At 43.6% G+C, this 17817-nt stretch overlaps 10 non-coding genes across 10 annotated transcripts; all 10 read right to left on the reverse strand.

Moving 5' to 3' along the window:
• Positions 1–1000: 1000 nt before the first annotated feature.
• Positions 1001–1072, reverse strand: TRNAC-GCA (transfer RNA cysteine (anticodon GCA)). The gene has a single exon. It is a non-coding gene; the product is annotated as a tRNA-Cys (tRNA).
• A 1012-nt stretch (positions 1073–2084) lies between these two features.
• On the reverse strand, positions 2085–2156 carry TRNAS-GGA (transfer RNA serine (anticodon GGA)). Its single transcript has one exon. It is a non-coding gene; the product is annotated as a tRNA-Ser (tRNA).
• A 1010-nt stretch (positions 2157–3166) lies between these two features.
• Positions 3167–3239, reverse strand: TRNAC-GCA (transfer RNA cysteine (anticodon GCA)). Its single transcript has one exon. It is a non-coding gene; the product is annotated as a tRNA-Cys (tRNA).
• Positions 3240–4250: 1011 nt separating this feature from the next.
• Positions 4251–4322, reverse strand: TRNAC-GCA (transfer RNA cysteine (anticodon GCA)). The gene has a single exon. It is a non-coding gene; the product is annotated as a tRNA-Cys (tRNA).
• A 1014-nt stretch (positions 4323–5336) lies between these two features.
• TRNAC-GCA (transfer RNA cysteine (anticodon GCA)) lies at positions 5337–5408 on the reverse strand. The gene has a single exon. It is a non-coding gene; the product is annotated as a tRNA-Cys (tRNA).
• A 1010-nt stretch (positions 5409–6418) lies between these two features.
• On the reverse strand, positions 6419–6490 carry TRNAC-GCA (transfer RNA cysteine (anticodon GCA)). Its single transcript has one exon. It is a non-coding gene; the product is annotated as a tRNA-Cys (tRNA).
• A 1014-nt stretch (positions 6491–7504) lies between these two features.
• On the reverse strand, positions 7505–7576 carry TRNAC-GCA (transfer RNA cysteine (anticodon GCA)). The gene has a single exon. It is a non-coding gene; the product is annotated as a tRNA-Cys (tRNA).
• Positions 7577–15533: 7957 nt separating this feature from the next.
• Positions 15534–15605, reverse strand: TRNAC-GCA (transfer RNA cysteine (anticodon GCA)). Its single transcript has one exon. It is a non-coding gene; the product is annotated as a tRNA-Cys (tRNA).
• A 1010-nt stretch (positions 15606–16615) lies between these two features.
• Positions 16616–16688, reverse strand: TRNAC-GCA (transfer RNA cysteine (anticodon GCA)). Its single transcript has one exon. It is a non-coding gene; the product is annotated as a tRNA-Cys (tRNA).
• A 1011-nt stretch (positions 16689–17699) lies between these two features.
• TRNAC-GCA (transfer RNA cysteine (anticodon GCA)) lies at positions 17700–17771 on the reverse strand. The gene has a single exon. It is a non-coding gene; the product is annotated as a tRNA-Cys (tRNA).
• Positions 17772–17817: the final 46 nt, after the last annotated feature.

The raw sequence follows: 17817 nt of genomic DNA on the forward strand, positions 1-17817 counted from the left end.
AGATCAGAATGACAATATATCAGTACATCATGAAAGAGTGAGAGGATCATGCTAAGTTGTGCCGGAAAGTACAACCTTGAAACTGTGGAACTGTAGAAGTAGTTCTTAATATTATTTATTAAAGGAAAAATGGATCATTAAAAAAAATATATGTATTTGTTTGATTGGTATTTTATTTGAATAGGCAGTGGAACATAGGACCAATGCCTGCACTTAAAATGTTTGTTTTGAAACATTCTCAAAGGGGAAGAGGTTTTTACGGGATACCTTATTGTTTCATGTTTGGTTACCACAATCACTCAGATGGTGATAAAGTATGATTGTTTTGGGCCACATTACGGTGGAAAAACATTTCTACATACCACTACAATTCGGTATTTGGAAGGTACACCCAAACACCCCTTTCACGGACCTTCAATTTAAAACATCAGAAAAAGCCACTTTGTGCTTGCAGATGGCCTGATTCTTCAGGCCAGCCTTCTTGCAACTGCAACAATGGTTCGTACATCTTGCACGTGGGCAGAGCATTTAAGGAGAAATTAAATAGTTCCTACGTTGCACAAAAATGAAGTGCTTCAAACAAGCACATACTTTGGATGCACAGGGAAAAGGTGGAAAATATGTAAGACTGAGGACACAGGTGAAATGAGAAATAGACTGACTGCATCACTGCACAGTATTCTAAGCCATTTCTTTAGTGCGATTCAAGAAAGCACCAAACAGTATAACAAATTTGTCAATTTATTTCATAGTCCATTCCCTTTCTTTAGTGCTGTAAAAGGAAGAGCCAAATTCCAAAATAGATCAATGATCTTTCAGAAAGTTCCCAAATGGAACACCAAGCCGAGGGTTAAAACTGCATTTACTCACAGGTTTTGAGCAGCAAACTCTGTAATGATATTAAAGTGCAATATCCAAGGGAACACTGACTCTGTCAAAGATGATCCAAAAGGAATTGATGAAAAGTCCTAACTACAAACAACAGAATCAAAATAGTCTGAGGGGACACCCGGATTTGAACCAGGGACCTCTTGATCTGCAGTCAAATGCTCTACCACTGAGCTATATCCCAAGCTTTTCAGAAAAATTAGAATGACATAATATCAGTACATCATGAAAGAGTGAGAGGATCATGCTAAGTTGTGCCGGAAAGTACAGGCTTGAAACTGTGGAACAGGAGAAGTAGTCCTTAATATTATTTATTAAAGTAAAACTGGATCATTTAAAAAACAGATTAATTTGTTTCATTGCTATTTTATTTGAATAGGCAGTGGTACATAAGACCAATGCCTCTACATACAATGATTGTTTTGAAACATTCTTAAAGCGGAAGAGGTTTTTACATGACACATTATCATTTGATGATTGGTTACCACAATCACCGAGATGGTGGTGAAGTATGAATGTTTTTTGGCCAAATTACGGAGGAAAAACATTTCTACATACCACTACAATTCGGTATTTGGAAGGAACACCCAAACATCCCTTTCAAGTACCTTCGATTTAATACATCAAAAAAAGCCACTTTGTGGTTGCAACTGGCCTGATTCTTCAGACCAGCCTTCTTGCAACTGCAACGAGGGTTTGTACATCTTGCACGTAGGCAGAGCTTTCAAGGAGAAATTAAATAGTTCCTACGTTGCACAAAAATGAAGTGCTTCAAACAAGCACATACTTTTAATGCACAGGGAAAAGGTGGAATATATGTAAGACTGAGGACACAGGTGAAATGAGAAATAGACTGACTGCATCGCTGCACAGTATTCTAAGCCATTTCTTTAGTGCGGTTCAAGAAAGCATCAAACAGTATAACAAATTTGTCAATTTGTTTCATAGTCCATTCCCTTTCTTTAGTGCTGTAAAAGGAAGAGCCAAATTCCAAAATAGATCAATGATCTTTCAGAAATTTCCCAAAGGGAATACCAAGCCGAGTGTTAAAACTCCATTTACTCACAGGTTTTGAGTAGCAAACTCTGTAATGCTATTAAAGTGCAATATCCAAGGGAACACTGACTCTGTCAAAGATGATCCGAAAGGAATTGATGAAAAGTCCCAACTACAAACAACAGAATCAAAATAGTCTGAGGGGACACCCGGATTTGAACCAGGGACCTCTTGATCTCCAGTCAAATGCTCTACCACTGAGCTATATCCCCAGCTTTTCAGAAAAATTAGAATGACATAATATCAGTACATCATGAAAGAGTGAGAGGATCATGCTAAGTTGTGCCGGAAAGTACAGGCTAGAAACTGTGGAACAGGAGAAGTAGTCCTTAATATTATTTATTCAAGTAAAACTGGATCATTTAAAAAACAGATACATTTTTTCATTGCTATTTTATTTGAATAGGCCGTGGTACATAAGACCAATGCCTCTACATACAATGATTGTTTTGAAACATTCTTAAAGGGGAAGAGGTTTTTACGTGACACATTATCATTTGATGATTGGTTACCACAATCACCGAGATGGTGGTGAAGTATGATTGTTTTTTGGCCAAATTACGATGGAAAAACATTTCTACATACCACTACAATTCGGTATTTGGAAGGAACACCCAAACACCCCTTTCAAGTACCTTCGATTTAATACATAAAAAAAAGCCACTTTGTGCTTGCAACTGGCCTGATTCTTCAGACCAGCCTTCTTGCAACTGCAACGAGGGTTTGTACATCTTGCACGTAGGCAGAGCTTTCAAGGAGAAATTAAATAGTTCCTAAGTTGCACAAAAATGAAGTGCTTCAAACAAACACATACTTTGTATGGACAGAGAAGAGATGGAATATATGTAAGACTGAGGACACAGGTGTAATGAGAAATAGATTGATTGCATAGCTGCCCAGTATTCTAAGCCATTTCTTTAGTGCGATTCAAGAGAGCACCAAACAGTATTACAAATTTGTCAATTGGTTTCATAGTCCATTCCCTTTGTTTAGAGCTGTGAAAGGTAGAGCCGAATTCCAAAATAGATCAATGATGTTTCAGAAATTTCCCATAGGGAATACCAAGCCCAGTGTAAAAAATGCAGTTACTCACAAGTTTTAATCAGCAACACTGTAATGGTATTAAAGTGTAGCATCCAAGGGAACACTGACTCTGTCAAGGATGATCCAAATGGGATTCATGAAAATTCCCAACTACAAACAGCAGATTCAAAATAGTGTGAGGGAACACCCGGATTTGAACCAGGGACCTCTATGATCTGCAGTCAAATGCTCTACCACTGAGCTATATCCCCAGCTTTTCAGTAAAATCAGAATGACATAATATCAGTACATCATGAAAGAGTGAGAGGATCATGCTAAGTTGTGCCGGAAAGTACAGGCTTGAAACTGTGGAACAGGAGAAGTAGTCCTTAATATTATTTATTAAAGTAAAACTGGCTCATTTAAAAAACAGATTAATTTGTTTCATTGCTATTTTATTTGAATAGGCCGTGGTACATAAGACCAATGCCTCTACATACAATGATTGTTTTGAAACATTCTTAAAGGGGAAGAGGTTTTTACGTGACACATTATCATTTGATGATTGGTTACCACAATCACCGAGATGGTGGTGAAGTATGATTGTTTTTTGGCCAAATTACGATGGAAAAACATTTCTACATAACACTACAATTCGGTATTTGGAAGGAACACCCAAACACCCCTTTCAAGTACCTTCAATTTAATACATCAAAAAAAGCCACTTTGTGCTTGCAACTGGCCTGATTCTTCAGACCAGCCTTCTTGCAACTGCAACGAGGGTTTGTACATCTTGCACGTAGGCAGAGCTTTCAAGGAGAAATTAAATAGTTCCTAATTTGCACAAAAATGAAGTGCTTCAAACAAACACATACTTTGTATGGACAGAGAAGAGATGGAATATATGTAAGACTGAGGACACAGGTGTAATGAGAAATAGATTGATTGCATAGCTGCCCAGTATTCTAAGCCATTTCTTTAGTGCGATTCAAGAGAGCACCAAACAGTATAACAAATTTGTCAATTGGTTTCATAGTCCATTCCCTTTGTTTAGAGCTGTGAAAGGTAGAGCCGAATTCCAAAATAGATCAATGATGTTTCAGAAATTTCCCATAGGGAATACCAAGCCCAGTGTAAAAAATGCAGTTACTCACAAGTTTTAATCAGCAACACGGTAATGTTATTAAAGTGTAACATCCAAGGGAACACTGACTCTGTCATAGATGATCCAAATGGGATTCATGAAAATTCCCAACTACAAACCGCAGATTCAAAATAGTATGAGGGGACACCCGGATTTGAACCAGGGACCTCTTGATCTGCAGTCAAATGCTCTACCACTGAGCTATATCCCCAGCTGTCATCCAAGATCAGAATGACAATATATCAGTACATCATGAAAGAGTGAGAGGATCATGCTAAGTTGTGCCGGAAAGTACAACCTTGAAACTGTGGAACTGTAGAAGTAGTTCTTAATATTATTTATTAAAGGAAAAATGGATCATTAAAAAAAATATATGTATTTGTTTGATTGGTATTTTATTTGAATAGGCAGTGGTACAAAATAGACCAATGCCTGCACTTAAAATGTTTGTTTTGAAACATTCTCAAAGGGGAAGAGGTTTTTACGGGATACCTTATTGTTTCATGTTTGGTTACCACAATCACTCAGATGGTGATGAAGTATGATTGTTTTGGGCCACATTACGGTGGAAAAACATTTCTACATACCACTACAATGCGGTATTTGGAAGGTACACCCAAACACCCCTTTCACGGACCTTCGATTTAAAACATCAGAAAAAGCCACTTTGTGCTTGCAAATGGCCTGATTCTTCAGGCCAGCCTTCTTGCAACTGCAACAATGGTTCATACATCTTGCACGTAGGCAGAGCATTTAAGGAGAAATTAAATAGTTCCTACGTTGCACAAAAATGAAGTGCTTCAAACAAGCACATACTTTTAATGCACAGGGAAAAGGTGGAATATATGTAAGACTGAGGACACAGGTGAAATGAGAAATAGACTGACTGCATCGCTGCACAGTATTCTAAGCCATTTCTTTAGTGCGATTCAAGAAAGCACCAAACAGTATAACAAATTTGTCAATTTATTTCATAGTCCATTCCCTTTCTCTTGTGCTGTAAAAGGAAGAGCCAAATTCCAAAATAGATCAATGATCTTTCAGAAAGTTCCCAAAGGGAACACCAAGCCGAGTGTTAAAACTCCATTTACTCACAGGTTTTGAGAAGCAAACTCGGTAATGCTATTAAAGTGCAATATCCAAGGGAACACTGACTCTGTCAAAGATGATCCAAAAGGAATTGATGAAAAGTCCCAACTACAAACAACAGAATCAAAATAGTCTGAGGGGACACCCGGATTTGAACCAGGGACCTCTTGATCTGCAGTCAAATGCTCTACCACTGAGCTATATCCCCAGCTTTTCAGTAAAAGCAGAATGACATAATATCAGTACATCATGAAAGAGTGAGAGGATCATGCTAAGTTGTGCCGGAAAGTACAGGCTTGAAACTGTGGAACAGGAGAAGTAGTCCTTAATATTATTTATTAAAGTAAAACTGGATCATTTAAAAAACAGATTAATTTTTTCATTGCTATTTTATTTGAATAGGCCGTGGTACATAAGACCAATGCCTCTACATACAATGATTGTTTTGAAACATTCTTAAAGGGGAAGAGGTTTTTACGTGACACATTATCATTTGATGATTGGTTACCACAATCACCGAGATGGTGGTGAAGTATGATTGTTTTGTGGCCAAATTACGGAGGAAAAACATTTCTACATACCACTACAATTCGGTATTTGGAAGGAACACCCAAACACCCCTTTCAAGTACCTTCGATTTAATACATCAAAAAAAGCCACTTTGTGCTTGCAACTGGCCTGATTCTTCAGACCAGCCTTCTTGCAACTGCAACGAGGGTTTGTACATCTTGCACGTAGGCAGAGCTTTCAAGGAGAAATTAAATAGTTCCTAAGTTGCACAAAAATGAAGTGCTTCAAACAAACACATACTTTGTATGGACAGAGAAGAGATGGAATATATGTAAGACTGAGGACACAGGTGTAATGAGAAATAGATTGATTGCATAGCTGCCCAGTATTCTAAGCCATTTCTTTAGTGCGATTCAAGAGAGCACCAAACAGTATTACAAATTTGTCAATTGGTTTCATAGTCCATTCCCTTTGTTTAGAGCTGTGAAAGGTAGAGCCGAATTCCAAAATAGATCAATGATGTTTCAGAAATTTCCCATAGGGAATACCAAGCCCAGTGTAAAAAATGCAGTTACTCACAAGTTTTAATCAGCAACACGGTAATGTTATTAAAGTGTAACATCCAAGGGAACACTGACTCTGTCATAGATGATCCAAATGGGATTCATGAAAATTCCCAACTCCAAACCGCAGATTCAAAGTAGTATGAGGGGACACCCGGATTTGAACCAGGGACCTCTTGATCTGCAGTCAAATGCTCTACCACTGAGCTATATCCCCAGCTGTCAGCCAAGATCAGAATGACAATATATCAGTACATCATGAAAGAGTGAGAGGATCATGCTAAGTTGTGCCGGAAAGTACAACCTTGAAACTGTGGAACTGTAGAAGTAGTTCTTAATATTATTTATTAAAGGAAAAATGGATCATTAAAAAAAATATATGTATTTGTTTGATTGGTATTTTATTTGAATAGGCAGTGGTACAAAATAGACCAATGCCTGCACTTAAAATGTTTGTTTTGAAACATTCTCAAAGGGGAAGAGGTTTTTACGGGATACCTTATTGTTTCATGTTTGGTTACCACAATCACTCAGATGGTGATGAAGTATGATTGTTTTGGGCCACATTACGGTGGAAAAACATTTCTACATACCACTACAATTCGGTATTTGGAAGGTACACCCAAACACCCCTTTCACGGACCTTCGATTTAAAACATCAGAAAAAGCCACTTTGTGCTTGCAAATGGCCTGATTCTTCAGGCCAGCCTTCTTGCAACTGCAACAATGGTTCGTACATCTTGCACGTAGGCAGAGCATTTAAGGAGAAATTAAATAGTTCCTACGTTGCACAAAAATGAAGTGCTTCAAACAAGCACATACTTTGGATGCACAGGGAAAAGGTGGAATATATGTAAGACTGAGGACACAGGTGAAATGAGGAATAGACTGACTGCATCGCTGCACAGTATTCTAAGCCATTTCTTTAGTGCGAATCAAGAAAGCACCAAACAGTATAACAAATTTGTCAATTTATTTCATAGTCCATTCCCTTTCTTTAGTGCTGTAAAAGGAAGAGCCAAATTCCAAAATAGATCAATGATCTTTCAGAAAGTTCCCAAATGGAACACCAAGCCGAGTGTTAAAACTGCATTTACTCACAGGTTTTGAGCAGCAAACTCTGTAATGATATTAAAGTGCAATATCCAAGGGAACACTGACTCTGTCAAAGATGATCCAAAAGGAATTGATGAAAAGTCCCAACTACAAACAACAGTATCAAAATAGTCTGAGGGGACACCCGGATTTGAACCAGGGACCTCTTGATCTGCAGTCAAATGCTCTACCACTGAGCTATATCCCCAGCTTTTCAGTAAAATCAGAATGACATAATATCAGTACATCATGAAAGAGTGAGAGGATCATGCTAAGTTGTGCCGGAAAGTACAGGCTTGAAACTGTGGAACAGGAGAAGTAGTCCTTAATTTTATTTATTAAAGTAAAACTGGATCATTTAAAAAACAGATTAATTTGTTTCATTGCTATTTTATTTGAATAGGCAGTGGTACATAAGACCAATGCCTCTACATACAATGATTGTTTTGAAACATTCTTAAAGGGGAAGAGGTTTTTACGTGACACATTATCATTTGATGATTGGTTACCACAATCACCGAGATTGTGGTGAAGTATGATTGTTTTTTGGCCAAATTACGGAGGAAAAACATTTCTACATACCACTACAATTCGGTATTTGGAAGGAACACCCAAACACCCCTTTCAAGTACCTTCGATTTAATACATCAAAAAAAGCCACTTTGTGCTTGCAACTGGCCTGATTCTTCAGACCAGCCTTCTTGCAACTGCAACGAGAGTTTGAACATCTTGCACGTAGGCAGAGCTTTCAAGGAGAAATTAAATAGTTCCTACGTTGCACAAAAATGAAGTGCTTCAAACAAGCACATACTTTTAATGCACAGGGAAAAGGTGGAATATATGTAAGACTGAGGACACAGGTGAAATTAGAAATAGACTGACTGCATCGCTGCACAGTATTCTAAGCCATTTCTTTATAGTGCGATTCAAGAGAGCACCAAACAGTATAACAAATTTGTCAAATTGTTTCATAGTCCATTCCCTTTCTTTAGTGCTGTATAAGGAAGAGCCAAATTCCAAAATAGATCAATGATCTTTCAGAAATTTCCCAAAGGGAATACCAAGCCGAGTGTTAAAACTCCATTTACTCACAGGTTTGGAGCAGCAAATGGAAAGGGGCGACCATTCGGTCCCCCCGAACGTATGGTGGAGTACCCCGATCCCCCCGGGAGGCCATCTTGGGCGGGAGGCGAGTCTCGGCTGGTATGCCCGAAGCGGCGTAGCCGGGGCGCGCCTTTTCCAGCCCTGGAGTGGGTTGTCCTAGACACTGACGCGGCCGGCCACGCCCAGGGAGGCAGGCGGAGGCGGGTGTACGCCCGCCCGAAGACGGATAAAAGCAGCAACACGCCAAGAAAGCATCCTCTTGTTCCTGTGCTCTGAAGCTGCACCTCCCCGCTGCACGTGAGCTCGAGACGGAACGAAGAGCCAATTTTGAGCGTTGTAATTTTTGTCTTTGTTTTACAGATATCTTCGTTCAAGAATGCCGGGCAAGAAGGTCGGAAAGCGGGTCGGGACCGATCAGATGCTCCGCATGCTCATAAAGGAAGTAGCCAATTTGAAGAAGCAGATGGCGGTAAAGAATGGGGAGGGAGGACCGAAGCGGATCGTCGGACCAGCATTGCCGGGAGTAGTCCCTAGCGGGAGAGGCAAGAGGTCCAGGAGGGGGCACCTGGGGGGAGGCCCCGGTTCCCGATACACCGATAGAGGAGCCTACCCCGGTTCCGAAGGAGGGGCATCCAATCCCCGTGGTAGTCACCCCCGTGAACAGAGAGGATATGCCTCCTGAGTTGGCGGCACAACTGGCAGCGTGGTTGGGAAAAGATAGTGAGGGCACCACGGCTGACGACGCCAGGGCAGTAATGAGGCAACTGCGGGAATCTAGAGAGGCTGCGAAGGCACCATCTTCTGTTCCCCCACAGGTTCCGGTGGCTGAGATTGCAGCAGGCGCGAGTTCGGCGGCAAGTACAGCACCTAGTGCAGGTAAGCGGCTACTGCCGATTGCGGGGGAGGGGTCTGTACCCTCACGAAGGGAGAAAGTGGCCCAGCATGTTCCACTCGAAATTAAGGAAAAGATTTGGGCCGATAAGTATGTGAATATGTTTTCTTTGCTTACTGACCATTACGAGATGGAGCATGTGAAGGGCCAAAAAGAGCTTATGCATCCGAGTGTTTGGCGCGCAAAAATGGCGGCCTTTAAGGTCGACGAAAACATAGGTACTTGGGGCAGAGCGTTTGGCATTTTTACCTCCATTATGGGTGAGCGAAGGCCTGAATTGTTGACGGAGTTGCCTATTTACCAGACACGTATCATGGAGTATTCTCTAGCATACGAGGGCAATCAGTGGTTTTGTTATGACAATCTTTTTAGGAAGGCTAAGGAGCACGACCCAGCTCTAACATGGGATTGTTATGACTCCATTTCTTGGCAGAAAATGGAGAATTCAGGCATGTTAAAAGTACCATTGTCGGGGAGTAACGGGGGTGAGTCTTCCCGCCAATCCTCGGGGACACCCTTTCGGACGGATGCAGGTAACGAGCACCACTCGAAGTCGAGTGGCAATGCAGGTAAAAGGGGGATTTGTTGGAATTTTAACAGGGGAAAATGTACAAGGCCCCAAGGGTCATGCAAGTTTAGACATGAATGTGGGGGGTGTGGACAATCCTCCCATCCTGAGACCATGTGCAGAGCCAAAACGGGTGATAACGGTGGTAGGGGAAGCGCCAAACAGGTCTGAAATAGTCCGAGGGGCGCCTTTACCTACCCCGATTGATACCATGGCAATGATTCCTTGGCTCAACGAATACCCGGACCATGTCTCCGCTGGGGTGTTGCGAAACGGGTTTTCATATGGTTTCCGCATTCCAGTGGGGGATTTTCGGGGTGAAGCAAGTTGTAAGAACCAACTGTCGGTCCTGCAGCATACGGCAGTGGTACGGGTAAAAATTGGGAAGGAGGTGACTCGAGGGCGGGTTGCCGGTCCATTCGATTTTCCACCAGTTCCTAACTTTGTTTGTTCCCCATTAGGGGTGGTCCCCAAGAAGGACCCGGGTGAGTTTAGGCTAATACATAACTTGTCAGCCCCACGAGGTCTTTCAGTGAATGATGCGATAGACCCGGAAGTGTGTTCGGTGCGGTACGCATCTTTCGATGAGGCCGTCGCCATGTTGAATCGCCTGGGGCCCGGGGCGCAGATGGCAAAATCAGACATCGAGTCAGCGTTCCGGTTGCTCCCGGTACACCCAGACGATCAGCGTCTTCTTGGTTTCATGTTTCAGGGCCGCTATTATATGGATAAATGTATGCCAATGGGATGCTCTATATCTTGTGCTTACTTTGAAAAGTTCAGTTGTTTTCTACAATGGGTATTCACAAGAAGGACAGGTTTTCAGCATGTTATGCATTATCTCGATGACTTTCTGTTCCTGGGGGCAGCCGGGGACCCGGAATGTGGACAGGCTTTAAACAAATTTTGTGCCTTAATGAAGCATTTTGGTGTGCCATTGGCACCAGGTAAGACTGTTGGTCCCTCGACTTCACTCGAGTTTCTGGGGATCGAGCTCGACTCGGAGGAAGGTTGTTTTCGGTTACCCAAAGAAAAAGTGTTAAAATTCAGGGCATCCCTTGAAACATGTATTCGAGTGTCTAAGGTAAACCTGCATCAATTGCAACAAACAGTGGGCCAGTTGAATTTTGCCCTCAGAGTAATGCCAATGGCCCGCCCCTTTTCCCGCTCGATTGCACAAGCCATGGTCGGCCTGAAGGAGGGACACCACCGCACGAGGCTCTCGGCAGAGATTCGCCAGGACATGCGCATTTGGCTGGCATTCTTGGCGGATTTCAATGGTCGAATTGTCTGGAACAAACCGGCGGTGTCCTCCGAGGAGCTGGGGCTGTGGACAGACTCGGCGGGGAGTATAGGTTTTGGCGCCATATTCGGTACGCAATGGTCGGCTCAAAAATGGCCGTCATGGTGGCACGAGTGCGGGCTGACGAGTAACATTGCTTTTCTCGAACTCTTCCCCATTTTGGTGGCCCTGAAAACATGGCCTGAGGGGTTCCGGGATCACTCTGTGGTGTTCTGGTCTGATAACATGACCGTTGTTGAGTGTATCAATAGTCAGGCAGCACGTTGCAAATGGATTCTGAGACTGCTCAAGGAAATTGTGTTATTGTGTATGCAGTTGAATGTGCTCTTTAGGGCGCAACATGTCCCGGGGGTGTTGAATCAAGCGGCTGATGCACTTTCTCGTTTCCGTATGCAGGCCTTCTGGGGTTTTCTGCCCACAGCGGACCGGGTGGCGGCACCCTTTCCCGAAGCTCTCTGGTCTCTCGGTGCCCCGAACTACAAAACCTTGTGGGAGAGAGTTTAGCACCCAGGACAAGGAAGGCATATGAAGGGGCGTTTCGTTCCTATTGGTCCTTTTTGGGTTCTGCTAGGGGGGAGCTTTGGGGCCAGGAAGAGCTTGTCGTAACATTTTTGCTGTCTCTACATCGGGCAGGCAAATCAGTAGCTACGGCCCAGAGGCATCGGGCCGCCATTTCCTTTATGGCAAGGGCTCATAGGATCCGGGACCCGACAGCGTCTTTCGTGGTGCAGAAAGCGCTACGTGGGTGGCAACGTCTGGAGGGTCGCAGAGTAGATCAGAGACACCCGATAGGCCTGGATAGGTTGGCCCTGTTGTTTTCTGTACTCCCTGCGACATGTTCATCCCGGTATGAAACAGTGTTATTCCGAGCCGCTTTTGCGCTAGCATTCCATGGGGCTATGCGGGTAAGCGAACTGGTGGCGAGGAACAAGCAGGATACGGTGGGGGGACTGTGCCGAGAGCACATTCAGGTTAAGGGGGAGACGATGACTGTCTCGTTTGTCAGGTCCAAGACCGATCAGGGTGCGATTGGGGACTGCATAATCATACATAGGATCCCCGGGTCTCCCATGTGCCCTGTTGTTTGCGTAGAGGAATATTTGGCGCAGAGGGTGGCATCATGGGGGGGAACCTTGTTGAGACACGCTGACCCCACCCCACTGACGAGGTTTCAGTTCCAGCGGGTGCTTGCGATGTCAATTTCGGCCGCGGGCTTGAACCCCGGCGAGTTCGGGACCCATTCCTTTCGGATAGGGGCTGCTACTGAGGCTACAGCCAGGGGTCTGAGTGTGGAAAAAGTGAAACGTCTGGGGCGTTGGTCCTCGAATTGTTACAAAAAGTATGTGCGGTTGCACATGTTGTGAAGCTGTAATGATGTACTCACGCTTCTTGTTTTTGTTTGGTTTACAGTTTCGCAAGCTCACGAGGCGGGGCGGACTGTGCAGTCGACCCGACACCTGGGAACCAGCGGTCAGACATCACCGGCTGCGGGAAAAGTGGTGTGGGTCATTGGCCACTCATACGTGAGGCGTGCCGCGGACGTATTCAAAGCAGGTGACATGATTCACATGGCTGGGGAATACGGGTACAGGGTGACCTTCTACGGAAGGGGCGGGCTCTGTATTGACCAGTTTCAATCCTTTTTCGAGGGTTTGTTAGGGCGGACAAGGTCACCGCCGTCTATAATCATAGTCCATCTTGGGGGCAACGATTTGGTGGCCACTGGTAGACGACTCCTTCTCGAGGCAATGCTCTACACTGTAAGTTGGTTGGCGAGAAGAGTTCCAGGGTGCACAATTGCATGGTCCCATATGATTCCACGGAAAGTGTGGCGGGGGCGAATTCGGTTTCTGCTCTGAATCACTCAGTGAAGAAAGTAAATAATAAATTGGGTAGATTGTTTCGTTCAAGTACACTGCATTCTATTTCACATGGTTGTATTAAGGGGGACAGTATGTACCTGGGTGATGGGGTCCATTTGTCCCGGGTGGGGAATGAGTTACTCATAGGAGACCTCATAGCTTGGCTAAAGAGTTTAAAACATGACCTTTAGGCAGGAGTTGTTTGGGGGGGTCCGGATAGCCGGTCAACTATCCGGCCTGTGGCGGTAAGGTCATGATCGGTGAGCAGTAATTGGAAGATCCCTATGGGGGGGCGTCACCCATTACGGATGGGAGCGCTCGGGGGAGGTGGCCATTGGCCCCTCAACGGGGAGGCGGTCCCTTCTAAGGATGGGCCGCCGAAAGGAAAGGAAAGGCGGTCAAGGCCCCTTCCTGGATAGGAGGGGCTACGGGCCCCTCCTGGGGAATTTCCCGGGGCCAGGACACCTGTGACGGCAGATGTGGTAAGTTGTGTGGGGTGGGGAGGGGGTTTACGCTACCTTCTAGACACCTCACACGAGTCCTCGGACGACCTTTAAATGGCGTCGAGTTCATTGGGGCCCCCGTCAAGTCAAGGGAAATTGGTAGATGCACTTGAGGTACGCCTCTGTGCGGTCGCCCCTCACAAGTGGGGGGGGGTATTTCTGGTTTAGGGATCTGACACCGGTTACGACCTTGCCGTTGGCCCTTAAAAGTTAGGATGTACAATTTCAAGTTAAATGTTTTGTAGGATGTTAGTTCGGCTAGGAGAACCTTTGTATTAGAAATATGTTAAGGTTAGCCAAACATCGTAATGTGGAAATGAAATTGTACATTAATATGAAACTGTTATTTTAATTTTTTTGATTTTGTTTCATATTTTAATAAATACGGCCGGGAGGGTCACTCCCTCCCGCCTTCCAAAAGTTCAGAACTGTTTCCGGTTTCCCATCCTTGGGGATTGTGTCAAGAGGGGGTGGCGGGTATCTCAGCCATATGGAAAGGGGCGACCATTCGGTCCCCCCGAACGTATGGTGGAGTACCCCGATCCCCCCGGGAGGCCATCTTGGGCGGGAGGCGAGTCTCGGCTGGTATGCCCGAAGCGGCGTAGCCGGGGCGCGCCTTTTCCCGCCCTGGAGTGGGTTGTCCTAGACACTGACGCGGCCGGCCACGCCCAGGGAGGCAGGCGGAGGCGGGTTTACGCCCGCCCGAAGACGGATAAAAGGAGCAACACGCCAAGAAAGCATCCTCTTGTTCCTGTGCTCTGAAGCTGCACCTCCCCGCTGCACGTGAGCTCGAGACGGAACGAAGAGCCAATTTTGACCCACCCACCAGCCCCTGAGGACAGCCAGTTGTTTTTAAATAAAGTTTTGATGTGGTAACTCTATTTCTTACAGGTTGTGATGATTGTTGTGTTATTTTGAGTATGCAATAAAGAATGGTCATTTACAGTATGTTTTTTTTTCTCGAATAAAGTGATTCTGCACTAGTGTTGATCAGTAATCATACGTGAAATGGTTATGGTTGTTTTTTAAATTAGTAATTTTAGTTAAATTGTCGTATTTATTTTGGTTGGGCGGTAAGGTCATGATCGGTGAGCTGTAATTGGAAGATCCCTATGGGGGGGCGTCACCCATTACGGATGGGAGCGCTCGGGGGAGGTGGCCATTGGCCCCTCAACGGGGAGGCGGTCCCTTCTAAGGATGGGCCGCCGAAAGGAAAGGAAAGGCGGTCAAGGCCCCTTCCTGGATAGGAGGGGCTACGGGCCCCTCCTGGGGAATTTCCCGGGGCCAGGACACCTGCGACGGCAGATGTGGTAAGTTGTGTGGGGTGGGGAGGGGGTTTACGCTACCTTCTAGACACCTCACACGAGTCCTCGGACGACCTTTAAATGGCGTCGAGTTCATTGGGGCCCCCGTCAAGTCAAGGGAAATTGGTAGATGCACTTGAGGTACGCCTCTGTGCGGTCGCCCCTCACAAGTGGGGGGGTATTTCTGGTTTAGGGATCTGACACCGGTTACGACCTTGCCGTTGGCCCTTAAAAGTTAGGATGTACAATTTCAAGTTAAATGTTTTGTAGGATGTTAGTTCGGCTAGGAGAACCTTTGTATTAGAAATATGTTAAGGTTAGCCAAACATCGTAATGTGGAAATGAAATTGTACATTAATATGAAACTGTTATTTTAATGTTTTTGATTTTGTTTCATATTTTAATAAATACGGCCGGGAGGGTCACTCCCTCCCGTCTTCCAAAAGTTCAGAACTGTTTCCGGTTTCCCATCCTTGGGGATTGTGTCGAGAAGGGGTGGCGGGTATCTCAGCCATACTATGTAATGCTATTAAAGTGCAATAACCAAGGGAACACTGACTCTGTCAAAGATGATCCAAAAGGAATTGATGAAAAGTCCCAACTACAAACAACAGAATCAAAATAGTCTGAGGGGACACCCGGATTTGAACAAGGGACCTCTTGATCTGCAGTCAAATACTCTACCACTGAGCTACATCCCCAGCTTTTCAGTAAAATCAGAATGACATAATATCAGTACATCATGAAAGAGTGAGAGGATCATGCTAAGTTGTGCCGGAAAGTACAGGTTTGAAACTGTGGAACAGGAGAAGTAGTAGTTAATATTATTTATTAAAGGAAAGCTGTATCATTTAAAAAACGGATTAATTTGTTTCATTGCTATTTTATTTGAATAGGCAGTGGTACGTAAGACCAATGCCTCTACATACAATGATTGTTTTGAAACATTCTTAAAGGGGAAGAGGTTTTTACGTGACACATTATCATTTGATGATTGGTTACCACAATCACCGAGATGGTGGTGAAGTATGATTGTTTTTTGGCCAAATTACGATAGAAAAACATTTCTACATACCACTACAATTCGGTATTTGGAAGGAACACCCAAACACCCCTTTCAAGTACCTTCGATTTAATACATCAAAAAAAGCCACTTTGTGCTTGCAACTGGCCTGATTCTTCAGACCAGCCTTCTTGCAACTGCAACGAGGGTTTGTACATCTTGCACGTAGGCAGAGCTTTCAAGGAGAAATTAAATAGTTCCTAAGTTGCACAAAAATGAAGTGCTTCAAACAAACACATACTTTGTATGGACAGAGAAGAGATGGAATATATGTAAGACTTAGGACACAGGTGTAATGAGAAATAGATTGATTGCATAGCTGCCCAGTATTCTAAGCCATTTCTTTAGTGCGATTCAAGAGAGCACCAAACAGTATAACAAATTTGTCAATTGGTTTCATAGTCCATTCCCTTTGTTTAGAGCTGTGAAAGGTAGAGCGAATTCCAAAATAGATCAATGATGTTTCAGAAATTTCCCATAGGGAATACCAAGCCCAGTGTAAAAAATGCAGTTACTCACAAGTTTTAATCAGCAACACTGTAATGGTATTAAAGTGTAACATCCAAGGGAACACTGACTCTGTCAAAGATGATCCAAATGGGATTCATGAAAATTCCCAACTACAAACAGCAGATTCAAAATAGTATGAGGGAACACCCGGATTTGAACCAGGGACCTCGATGATCTGCAGTCAAATGCTCTACCACTGAGCTATATACCCAGCTGTCAGCCAACATCAGAATGACAATATATCAGTACATCATGAAAGAGTGAGAGGATCATGCTAAGTTGTGCCGGAAAGTACAACCTTGAAACTATGGAACTGTAGAAGTAGTTCTTAATATTATTTATTAAAGGAAAAATGGATCATTAAAAAAATATATGTATTTGTTTGATTGGTATTTTATTTGAATAGGCAGTGATACATAGGACCAATGCCTGCACTTAAAATGTTTGTTTTGAAACATTCTCAAAGGGGAAGAGGTTTTTACGGGATACCTTATTGTTTCATGTTTGGTTACCACAATCACTCAGATGGTGATGAAGTATGATTGTTTTGGGCCACATTACAGTGGAAAAACATTTCTACATACCACTACAATTCGGTATTTGGAAGGTACACCCAAACACCCCTTTCACGGACCTTCGATTTAAAACCTCAGAAAAAGCCACTTTGTGCTTGCAAATGGCCTGATTCTTCAGGCCAGCCTTCTTGCAACTGCAACAATGGTTCGTACATCTTGCACGTAGGCAGAGCATTTAAGGAGAAATTAAATAGTTTTTACGTTGCACAAAAATGAAGTGCTTCAAACAAGCACATACTTCTAATGCACAGGGAAAAGGTGGAATATATGTAAGACTGAGGACACAGGTGAAATGAGAAATAGACTGACTGCATCGCTGCACAGTATTCTAAGCCATTTCTTTAGTGCGATTCAAGAGAGCACCAAACAGTATAACAAATTTGTCAATTTGTTTCATAGTCCATTCCCTTTCTTTAGTGCTGTATAAGGAAGAGCCAAATTCCAAAATAGATCAATGATCTTTCAGAAATTTCCCAAAGGGAATACCAAGCCGAGTGCTAAAACTCCATTTACTCACAGGTTTTGAGCAGCAAACTATGTAATGCTATTAAAGTGCAATAACCAAGGGAACACTGACTCTGTCAAAGATGATCCAAAAGGAATTGATGAAAAGTCCCAACTACAAACAACAGAATCAAAATAGTCTGAGGGGACACCCGGATTTGAACCAGGGACCTCTTGATCTGCAGTCAAATGCTCTACCACTGAGCTATATCCCAAGCTTTTCAGAACAATTAGAATGACATAATATCAGTACATCATGAA

This window comes from Lissotriton vulgaris, chromosome 1_1 (assembly GCF_964263255.1).
Source record: "Lissotriton vulgaris chromosome 1_1, aLisVul1.2, whole genome shotgun sequence".
Taxonomy (NCBI): Eukaryota; Metazoa; Chordata; class Amphibia; order Caudata; family Salamandridae; genus Lissotriton; species Lissotriton vulgaris.